Here is a 12,615-nt window from a genome sequence, read left to right on the forward strand (position 1 = left end):
TTATTATTAAATTATAAAATCAATTAAGTAATTTTAAAACTAGATATAACATTTTTCAAATTTTATAAAAAAAATTATAAAATTTATAAAATTATAACTTTTTATATTAGAAATAAATAAATTAAATAGAAAATATCTTTGTATAATATTTTATATTTTGAAATAAAAAACTATTTACCCATTAAACTAAAATAAGTTTTATAATAAACGAGGGTCTCAGATCCAAACCACTTGCATGTTTGTGCATTCTAGTTTTGTTTGATTCTCGGGTGATTTTCCGGCTCAGTGCGCTAGGAAGGGGGAGTCGGGCATAATAAATTTGGAAAGCCTAACATAGTAGCCATTGTTCGGCTTCCTGGTAAACCTTTGGAGCAATGGGGAAATAATGGGGAATTGGGGGACTCGAACCCTGATGCAGCTATCAATTACGGACTTGCATGGTTAATTTTGTGGAACGAGAGACATGACAGAGTAGAGGGTCGAATGATAGACCGGAGGGAGGGAATGTTGTCTATCCTGGGTATGTCCTTTACCAATCTCTCAGCCAATTCAGTCAAAGTCAGGTTACATGGTAGTTTCAATGTCCAAAGGGGTAGGAATGATGAACCGGGGTCTCCAAACCTTGGCGGGCCTGTCATTTCAGTTAGAACTTGGTCAGCCACTTGCATCCCAAAACCTGCGAGTCCGTCAAACTGGTTGTCATAGGGCCTAAACTAGGAAGCCGGTGGGTTGCTTGGCCCAAGGGAATAAGTACGAGGTAGAGGGAAGAAAATCATTTAATGTTGGGCACAGTAAGGATGAAGGAAAGTCATGAAGGGATTGGCATTTATTTGGGTTACACCCCTAAAACCTAGAAACGAGACTTTGTAATGGTGCTTCACATGGAATGGTCAGATGCCAACACTGACATATGGTTTGGTTTTAATGTTTCTGCTTATGCTACTCTTACAGGTCTATTTAATTTTCCTCCGCTTCTGACTCCGACGCTCCTGCTCTGGGACAAGGAAATAAGTTGAGAGTGGTCGTGGCTAGAAGGAACTTTGATTGAAATAAAAATAGTGAAGGCTGAAGCGGGGCTAGGAAAAAGAGGGAGTTGCCATGCCTGCAAATAAATAGACAAAAAAAAAATAAGTGGCCTCGACTAAAAAGGCCCAGCAGAAGAGGGACAGGAAAACTGGAGAGGAAAATATGCAAAACCTCATGCATGCATACCATGGGGGAACTTGAGCATAGGTTAAGGCCATAATTTCATCATGGGAGATGGAGTTGAATGATAAGGCAGCGACAAAGCCACTTTCAACAGAGGACTTGCATTCCTTACTCATTGACCCGGGACACACCCGAGGCAGGCAATCTCTATTCACATAGATAATCCAACTTTACTGGGTTATGAAGAACCTAATGGCAAGGGCATGACAATAGATAGGAATCTGGAGGAACCACTGCAAACATAGTCGAGCTTAGAGGATATTCAAAGGGAGATTTAGGTTGTATAGGTGTAGCAGTATCATTAGAATGTCCACTTAGTCCACATGGAGAATCAAATTGAAAGCTTGCTGCAGAATGAAATGCTTGGGTCGATTGCTTAGGGTGTTAGAGAGAGAATGTTGCAGATGAATCCACCACATTTTACGGGGCTTAATTACCTTGTAATTAATCGAATCAAACCAACAAGAATTATAAGGCTAATCATGATCAGCAAGGTTGGGATCATCATGCAGGAAGTATTACATGTAGTGAAATGTCAAACCATGTCTATTTCTTTAGTAGTACAGCTTGAAATTTCAATTACACACAAATATGTAATATATATTCAAAATCTATCTTCCTCTTATCTTATATTTGATTTTCTAAAATCTATCTTCCTCTTATCTTATATTTGATTCTCTTTTGTTAAGTCCAGAGGCTCATTCTACAACTGAGTATGATGTGGGACATCCTTATCTCGATTGTTGATTCCTTGGCAATCAAACAAACATGGACGTGGTCAAATAATTGACCGCAGACCGTATGATTTCCAATATTCGGTGAATCAGCAATCGAGATAGGGTCAGAGGTATGATGTGGAGGGTGTTTCTAGCTCATCAAAGTTGAAATTTTTTGTCAACCAAAAAAAAATCAGTATACAAAACATTTAAATAATGTCTGCTGCATTTGAAGAAATCAAATCCTTCTAGACTCATATTAGATCTGTATTTAAAATAGATCTATGCGGGTTAAGAAAGTAATAGTGATACATTCAAAGTCTATCTTCCCTTATCCTACCTTTGATTTATTATTTTATGTTAATAATGTAGTAGTGATACATTGAAAGTCTATCTTCATCTTATCCTACATTTGATTTATTATTTTCGGTTAATAAAGCAACAACTGAACTATTGAATTGATTTACGTTGTTAAAGCATTTTTAGTTTTTTTTAATAAATTGAAAATAAAACTGTGGAATGTAGTGTTCTCCACCTTTGTAATTTATATATATGTACATGTCCTTCATAGGAATCTTGTAAATGGAAGATTACTATGAGTGCATCCGAACACAAATCAAAATGAGTAAAAAATTAATCGATTTCATTAATCACTAGCACTATAGCAACATGGATTCTACTTTAGAGAAGGGCAACCAAAAGCCGAGTTTTCTTTAAGGTCTATAAGTATCTCTACATCAATTTTTTCTGACAGATAGCCGAAAGCGAAATATCCGATAGATTGTGTTTGGTCAATAGAATGGTTCATTACTTGATGGTTAGTATCACGAAAGCCCCGATGAGACAAGATGTCAATATTATTGATCTTGGAAAGTTCATGAATGATGGTAGGTTGTTACATTTTAAATGGAGGTCAAGTAACAACTCGAAGATGTGGTGGTGAAAGAGCAGTGTTTGAAAGATTCTAGAGTGGTTGTGGGTGTTGTAATATGTTTTTTTAGTGTTTTTCATGTAAGCATTAAGGGAGGCTGTTGGAAGTAATGCTTTCATGTCATGTGTAGTTGTCACTGTGAGTCCCTAGGCGTTAGTCAAGAAGTTTTTGACTCCTATGTTATGAGTTGGAGTCAAGTCATGTCGGAGTCATAATTTGTTGGAGTTAGTGATCAAATTCTTATATATGTAAATGTATTATGTGATCAATAAAATTAGAATGTGTTTTCATGTTGTGTGTAATCTCTCTCTCTCTGATCTCTCATTTCTAATATTCTTATCTCATTAGAGTTGGTGGAGTGGAACATAGGTGAGGTCACCCCTCACAGGACCAATCCATGGATAAATAGAATTCAATTCATGTTTCCTCATAACTAAAGTTATAACAAAAAATTTCCTATCAATAGTAAAAACGATTGAACTTGCTCGCCTATAGGTGTCGAGAAACGTGCCTTCACATAACATTGTTCTTTCTATCTTTTCTAAGACCCCAAGTGAGTTGTTCACCTTAAGGAATCTATACCAACCATCCCTTCTAAAATTTGTAGCACAAGATATAAAGAGGGTCCATCATTGAAATTTTATCATCATTTCTTTCTCAGCATTGTAAACACTTTGCATAACAATGGGAACTTATTCTTCTGTTGATTCCTCCACTGTTGTAGAAGTAAAAATCTTTTTATGAGGAGGTGAAGGAACTCATTAAGCAACTGGAACAAGGTGACTTATTGTCCTTAAATATGATGGAACTTCATGAATGAATCTATTATCAATTAACAATAATTTCATATATTCAAAGAAAATAATTTCATATATTAAAAGAAAATGATTCATGCTAGTTGCATGAATTCAAAACTAAGAAAAATTTTCATACATATATTCAAATAAGTGGAGGATGTATTTTTGATGCCACAAACTACTACCTTCTTACTATATTATTTCTTGTGACCTTTCTATTTAATTCTATTATGTTATCCTTCATCATTGGTCTCCTCCAAATTATTTGCAAGTATAGCTTTTTACTAAGAGAGTTAGTGAAGCACCAAAATCATTTAAGCAAGATATTCACTTGACTAGTTGAAGTTGAAGTGACATGAGTACCCGTTTCAATAGAAGTACTTAATCAAGGAACATTCTTACTCAACCCACCTCCACTATTCTTTCATTGTATATCCACCCACCGTCCAACTACTCTTTTAGCTCATCAACCTTTTAACCAACAATGTAAGGTCTCTAACCTAGAGGTATTGGGGGAAGCAAAAAAAATAAAACACTTTAAGTAACATAAAAAATTTCCATCACTAGATAAAGAATCTTTGAGTTGTTGATTCAACCTAAAAGGAAGCCATTGATCACTTGTAGCATTACAACCAAATTGTGTGTGCCAATTACTATTTTAGCACTAGCCTACCAAATTCAAAGAAGGAAGATATAAACTATAATAAGCTATATATCCTATTAGATTTTTCTCCTAAGAGAGTCAGTAAATGCAAGATCACTCAAGTTGAAGCACCTAATGTAGCTAGGAAAAAATGTTTATCATTTCTATAATATCATAATGGCATTAATAAAAATTATTGATATATGGAGATAGATGCCATTTTCATATCGAAATTGACATGTAAAGGAGAGAAAATGACAACCACATTTACAAACATGGTTGTGCCTATTGATAACTATGGGAAGTATTAGTAAAACATGATTGGATATGGTTGAATATGACTAAATGTATTCAATTTATGTTTCTGAAAATTTTATTGTTATCCACATACAATGGACTATGAATGGCCATAATTGTCGAGACTTAATTTTAAGTGACTTCAAATAAACATAAATATAAATAACAACCCAAGAAAAAATCTATATTATAAGTCCTCCCTAATTTATAACATAAGTAATTTATGGGTTAAATAAACCAAAGGTCAAAAACCATTGACCTTTGGATGAATCTATCATGGCAGTAAAACTATAAAAATATTCCTAGTTACTTCCCCATCTTGGATATAACAATAGAACACAATGTAGCTAGAATCAATATATTCTAGTCATATTGAGAGGCTATGAAGGAAAGATGTGCCACCCCAAATGCATCTAGAATCCATAGTGTTGTAAATTTCTCGAGGATTTTACTTTTTGATCTAAGTGACGATGATGTTATTTATTACTCAATATACTATTATTTTTTATTCACACTCATTCATAATCAATCTCATTGCAAATTAAGTGACAACGCTCAATCGCCTCTTCGAGGGACAATAGCTTTCACCTCCTGGTTAAATGACATTTGCTTTCTATTAATCCATAAACTTTTTGCAAAATAACCTAAGTTTAAAAATAAATATTTTGTTGTGTATTCACTTAAATTTTTTTTTATAGGTTTCTGAAATTTATATTTTCCTTTTTTTCATTGGTTGAAGACACTTGATGGGAATAAATATCTTTTAGTGTAAAGTTATTTTTCCCACCATTCTTCAATAATGACGAATCATTTTAAAAATGGGGATTTTTTTTTGAATAACCCTTTTGATAGGTAGTTCTGACACTCACATTGATGTTGTTGCAGTCGACAGACTCTAACACTAAATTTTGCAGTTGAAAGATGTTGACATTAACGTTGCTGCAGTTGAGAGACCCGGAAACTCACTACCTATTTTTTGTTTGGTACTTCACCACCTTGTGACCCTACTCCACCACTTGTTCACCTTGTATGCCTACTACTAGTTCTTTGAGTTTTCTTACTATTAGCTTATTACCTACTTCCTTAGTTTCACAAAGGATCGAGAATAAAAATGATCAGGATGAGAGAAGAATCAACCTTAAGAAGTCAATATGCTGTGATCTCTTTCTTGTAATGATATAAAAGAAAATCACACCTTGATCAACAAAATGGAAAGGTAAGGAAATCATTTTTTTTTAAACAAATAATGTCTTAAGAATAGGAAGTTCAGTAAAAAATGAAGTAAAATACAAAACAATTGAAGTAATAGAAAGCATACAATATACATTATTTAGAAATTATCTTGTCCTATTAGTTTTTAGTACCATGAAGTGAATATGAACCCTTTTTTGGAAAGTTTTTACCAATTCGAGCATTAATTCTATTCTAACCAGGTCCACACCATGTTGTAGTGATAAACAAGAAATGCTATGGTTTGTAAAGAATAATTGAGCACAACAAATGATATGCATTAATTTCTATAAAGAAAATAAACATTGAGATTTATGTTATTTAGGAAAAAAAAACCTAACATTATTTTGGTGGAAATTCCTACCAGAAATTCACAAAATATATCAACATATGTCAAAATCTGTTCACATTTAAGTGAAATGATGAAAATTACATATACATAAATTTGAACTAAACTTTTTCCCATTTGTTAAAACAATATCTATGGAACTTAACATGGCTTATTCCTAGAAAAGAAATATATACTGATTTATTATAGAATCCACACCTATCTCTGCTTCCTAAGGTATTTCAAGCAAAAATCTAGAAGCCCACAGTAAATAGTGATCTCCTTTATATAAAAGAAAATGATCCTTGTGCTACTAGGGATATACATTTGAATCGTTTCTAAAAAAATATCATGAGAACATCATCTATACTTCCCAAGCCTAAGGTAGTTCAACCAATATCTACATACAAAAAGCATAGAAAGAATTCTTCAATTTAAAAGCTTAGGAAGGCTTGCTTCCATGGAAAAATAGACTCATAAGAGTTGGATGGACTACATTTTTTATTTGATTTCTCTCATACATAATAGTTTTACAGGTACATTTCTCTTTCATCCGTATGCCACAACTATTAGACATCCCACCTACCTTATCTAAGTGAGCCATGGTTCCCATATTATATTGATTTATAAGTAATAAGCTACCGTCAGTAAAGGTACCCATCTGACCTACCTAGCTTGAGTTAAGGTCATACCGAGGAGGGATTCATGGTATTTTAGCTAGATGGAAATCTCTATCAAATTCATATTTTATATTTAAACAAAATATCAAAAAATTCCAATGAAATACTTGGCATCTTGAATTTTCCTTAATACTTATGTTTTACTCAAGCTCTTTTCGGATGAAATCTCTTCCATTTATATTAGCATTTCTCAAGATTCAATGTAGAAAAAATATGCACTTAGACCTTTACTTGGTTCTAAATCTAGTAGCATCTTCCCTAGCATCTCTTCGTTCCCCGCATTATTACAATAAGACAGTTGATTTAGTAGGATGACCTAGCTATCTTGGTAAAACAAACTTAGGTTCGCACTAAAAAATCCATCCCACCTACTCTTCTTGTGGGAACTCAGCCAAGTTAGATAGGGGAAAATAATTGGGGAAGAAAGAGATGACAATTTTCAAGAATTCAATGGAATGCCCTCATTCCAAAAGATCGCAAAATTGGTTGATTTGAAATTGGTTGGGCCATAACTAGCATTGCATGGGTAGTAGAACAATCTATAGAGTAAACTTGTTAAACCAAATAATAAAGTGTTACCTTTGTTTCTTCATTGACAGCAATTTGTTGGGATATGTGGGGACGTTGGCCTCCTGTTACTAGGACATGATCCACCTATGTGACTAGAGTTTCTAGACGAGGTGGTGTAATGGAAAATATGGAATTCTAGTAGATGATAGAATAAAATATCCCATGTGTCACTTTAATTTTCATACTCAATGTATTTGCATTGATGAGCACCAATATTGCAGCAAGAATGTTGCAACTCCTGGGGCTACCAACTTTAATTCATCAACCCGAGGTTTGTACAAACTTGGAGGTGATAGTGCTGTATACACAAATAAATACAATGGGCCCACTCTTTTGCCACTGCTAAGCTGGGCAATATACCACTAAGGTTTATCAAACCAACCTTCTATTGATTTAGAAGAAGTTTGATTACCAATTGAGAAAGGATAATTTTATTCTAATTGAGAGAATTGAAATGCTACCTATTATAGTAAAGAAAGACTGAAATAGATGCTTCAAACACACCACTCATCTAGCTACTTGTTAAGATACCTTGCTTCATAATAATTCTAATTTAACATATGTGAAACCCTAACTAACCTAAGCATGAAATCTGATCTAATCAAACACTTAACAGTTGTGCATATGAATAAGCATAACCACCCTTTTCTTTTTATCTTTTTGTAAAAACATGAATGCTAATTGTTCTCGATTGTATGGCAGGTGGGTCGGTGTGGAGAGAGATGGTTGTGAGGGGTTAGATGGCTTAGGAGGAAATAAGGGGTCTTCTACTATCTTTCATGATGCGTTTCTCACAAATCAGCCTCAAAACATGCCACTATAGGTCATCCTACAGGATGTCCTAATTCACCTACAGGATCCCCTGTATTCCTACACGAATAAGCTGAAAGCATGAGGAGTGATTTGGGCAGTGGTATAAGGCTCAGGGAAGGTGAGTGATGGAAGGAATAAGGCAAGGAAGTGGTTAGGACTCCCTCAGAACTCAAACCAAAGTTGTATGATGGTTGGATTTGCTCAATAAGCATGGCAAGTTGTCCTTACAAAATGATAACTTGGATTATGGACCTAGTGGCTTTTGGCAATCATGGATGGGTGAAGGTAGGTTGAGTTTGCTTATATGAGGTATTCCTGAACTATTGAAACTCCTGCAATATACATATCGTTGTTGGCATTTACCCATAAATCATGTCAAAACAAGAAGGGTTTCCAACAACATAAGAAAACATAATTTCATCATTCATTTGCCTAGTTCATGCATGGAATACTTATAGCCTATTGTCAACACACCATGAAATATAATACAAAGCTTATGATATAATAAATGACAAGTTCAATTTATCTTTTAAAATTGAAAGATGCTGACCTAATTAGCAAAAAAACCCTAAATTTAATAAGAAGCCAGAATTCTGTCCTTTTGGGCTGAATGAGAGTCTTCCTTCAAACGATGGTCCCTGAAGGGAGGAATGAGGCAAGATCCACCTGTATCATCCTTTTTGATATTTCTTTATCTCTCTAAAGCTATTTTTAAATCTATGCACAAATCGAAGAAAACTAATCAAATTCACCAATACTTGTAATGTAACAATGCCAAAATCAATTTGACAAGTAATCTATTAAATAACCTAAGCATACAAGTACAATAAGAGGATACTATGCTGCTAGGGTTGGGCCCTAACTGAAGATCTTCATCCCTCTAAGTCAACTAAGTTTTCAATCAAGGGAATGCTCATTTTCATTAACATCTAAAAAAAATACATAACACTGTTTTGTCACAATCCTTCAACTCGAAAGTGCTTCATTATCTTGCATAAAAAATCTAAATCCTAATGAGGCTCTAGGCCTCCTTATTTATACAACTGAAGTTTCCAACAACTTCCTTAAATCTAGGGAGGCTTGGCTCCCAATCTCAAGATAAACTGGTTCTTAACTATCACTGGCTCGACTGCCAATGATCCTCATGACTCAGCTGCTTGCAACTCTGAGCTAATGTGATTTGATTAAGGGATCTTCGAATAAGTGAGGATTTAATGAGGAAGATCTATCTCCTATAATCCCTCCTTGTTCTTTCGTTTGAGTTCATGCACATTAATTAGCAATAATTTTCTCCCAAAAACCTACAATCAATGCACATTAGACCACTAGGCATAACATCTTGCTTTTACTCATCTCATTAAGCAAAATATAGTTAAAACATGTAAGGAATTATGATAAGAGTTGCTTTTAGTAAGGTTGGAGGTGTATTAAGGTCCATATATTTACCTAATGATGAGCCTCATAGTCACCCCCCTACTGAATGTTTTCTCATCCTCGGAGAAACTTAATCTATGTCCATGTCCTACATTTCTCTAGTGGCTTTCCTGACATCCCATGCTTATGCTATAGTCTCTTCTTCCTGTGAATACAATCCAACCTTCCTCTCTATCTCTTCCCACTGATTTCTTTCTTCTTCTTCTTTCCTTCCTTCCAACATTCCTAAAACAAATGGTGGACTGAGCCTCAAGCCAATCCAGTTGACTTTGAGTCTTTGTAGAGCCTTCTTATACATGGGGGTTCTATTTAGTGCCTCTCTCATTTAGTCAGGGGAATGTTTCTCTAATTTTGAGGTTGTAAGGCAACGTGTTCCATCTTCTTTGGAAAGCTTGCTGGCTGTCATCTCCTAGAAATTTGAACATGTCTTCAAAGTGTGTCACTGCTTGTTCTTGTACAAAAAGGTACCTTGGTGCAAGCTTGGGATCATTTGCAATGAGGTTGTTGGTGTTGATGACAACCATTGGGTAAGATTTCTTTGCTTTGATCATAAGGGGTTCTGACTCTTCTTTTTCCATTACATTTTTCATCTCTTGCCTCCTCATGATTCATCCATGATGCTAAAACCATCAATTGCAAGTCCCCTAGCTTAGGATTTGGGTCCCACACATTTAACTCTATCAAGGCCAAATTATGTAGGTAAAACTCAGATATTTTTCCTCTATCTTCCTAGGTGCTTTGATCACAGAGATCAATGAAATGTCTATAGTCTTGGAAGGGAATAGCTCCTCTTTGTGCTAGGGTATTTATTTGGAATTGTAGCCATTGTTCCTTGAGGTACAAGGCATAAGACTTTGCTGGCATCCTACACTAGATTGCCTCCATGGACAAGCTGGCCATAGTTGCCAATTGGTCTTCCCTTTTTTGTAGCTGCCTCCTAAGCCATTTGTTTTGAACCTATAGCTGAGATTTCGTCATTGTTTCTTGGTCTCTTATGCTGCTCAATTCTTTGCCCATCTCTTGCAATTTATCCTCCATGTGGCCTACGTCCTCCACCCCTTTTGATTTGGAAATTTCCATCCACCTGTGTGTTCTTTCCCTCCTTTTTTCAAGTTCAAAGAATATGGGAATGGAAAAATACTGTGGTATTACCCTACCTCCTTCAATGAACCTATAGTAGGAGTTGAGGTTTGGCTGTTGACTAGGTTCTCTCAGTTCTTGATCTTCTTCCTTTGTTTCTTGTTGAGTGACACCTTCGTGGTCCCTTTTCTGTGTTTCCTATAGGTTTGACAGAGTTTCCTGTAGGATGGCCTCTGCTTCTTGTAGGTATGTTTGTGTCTCTTGTAGGATACCTTTTCCTTTTAATGAGGTTGACATTGTGACAAGCCTCCTAACATAGGTAATTGGTGACTTGGGAGAAGATTGTTTTGATGATCCTTCTCCTTCATTTTTCTTTAGAGGGGCTACCTTTTCTTGTTGTTTCGGTGAATCCTCATTGAAAATTGGAGTTTTGGTGGGGTTTTGAGGTATTACAGGTCTAATCCTATTGGTCTTCCTTGTCCTGAAGTATAGTGGGGTTTGTCTTTTCCTCTTCCGCTTTGATTTGACAGGTGTACTTAGGGAAGTAAGAGCAGCTGCTACTTCTTTCTCTGTAGGCTCTAGGGATACCCTTGGTGATCCTTCTTCCTCTCTATCTTGAGTTGTAGAACTATGTTCATCCTTCTATCTTGTTTCCTCTTTTCCATTATCTTTCTCATCCTCTTCTTTTTCTCCACCTTCCTCATCTTATTCTTCCTCTATTTCTTCACTCTGCCCATTTTTTTTCTTTTTTTTCCTTCTTCTGTCTCTTCTTCATTTTCCTCCTTTTTCTCTTCTTCGTTTTCCTCCTCTATTTATTATTCATTTTCCTCCTCTATTTCTTCTTCATTTTCCTCCTCTGTTTCTTCTCCTTTCTCACTAGCAGTGGGGCTTTTGTCATATTCAATAGCTTGAATTTCTCCTTCTACCTACATGTATGTAAAGGTTGTCCATGCAATACGAAGTCTTAAGTTTTGTAGAGAATCTTCAAGATAGAGTTTGATCAACCCATGATGGGCTAGTTATTGATGTTTTCCCTCCTTCACTATGATTCTCATGTCTACCATTGATTGTAGAAGAAAATAGGGTATACTCAATCTATTTTAAGGAGGTATGTTCTCTCCAAATCTCAGTTCTTGGAGGTGTTTGAAGTGATATCCATATGATACACTGTATCTCCCTTCACATGAAATGTATTTAATGAGGTGGTAACTAAATTGATTCCAAGGGTATGGAATGCTCTCCCTTCTAATGCCATTTTTGTCTTCCATTGGCTATTCTCATTCTAAAAAGAAGCCTTTCTTTGCAAGGGTTTTGTTAGCCTTGTCTTCTTTTCTCCATGGTAACCCTAAAGGGAGTGTAGTAATTCAGCTTATAACTTCAGGGGTAATTTCTACTGATAAACCTTTCACCACAGCAATGGCTTTGGTCCTAGTGAGGGGTATGAGTGAGAAGGAAATTATTTTTCAACATCATCATCATATCCTCTCATCCTCTCAAGGAACCCCATCCATTGATGCCTTGTGAAAATTTCCACCATAGGAGGATGCTGGTGGATCCTTGCTGTGTTTGTGGGTTCTCTCTTGTTGAAACCTCTTGTCATCTTTCCCTGGTAATTGTAGAGGGTTGTGTGGATACAATTCAAGAATTCTGGTAGGTGAGGGAGTTTTGAATGTTAAATTTTAGTGACATGCAATACAATTCTCCTATCTTGAGATGCACTGCAATTTCCTACCCAAATTGAGGATTTTATTTTTCTTTTCAAATGGAAAACATGGAGGGTATGGCTCCTACCTTAGTTTTCCATGTTCTTGTGAGGATAACTCTGATTTGACCTCCCTTAGTGCCCACTGACAACCCTGTAGGTTGATTCCTCTATATCCTGTAGGC

The sequence above is a fragment of the Pinus tabuliformis genome, chromosome 4_1 (genome assembly GCF_031772625.1).
Source record: "Pinus tabuliformis cultivar Carrire ecotype Pingquan chromosome 4_1, CPIR1, whole genome shotgun sequence".
NCBI lineage: Eukaryota > Viridiplantae > Streptophyta > Pinopsida > Pinales > Pinaceae > Pinus > Pinus tabuliformis.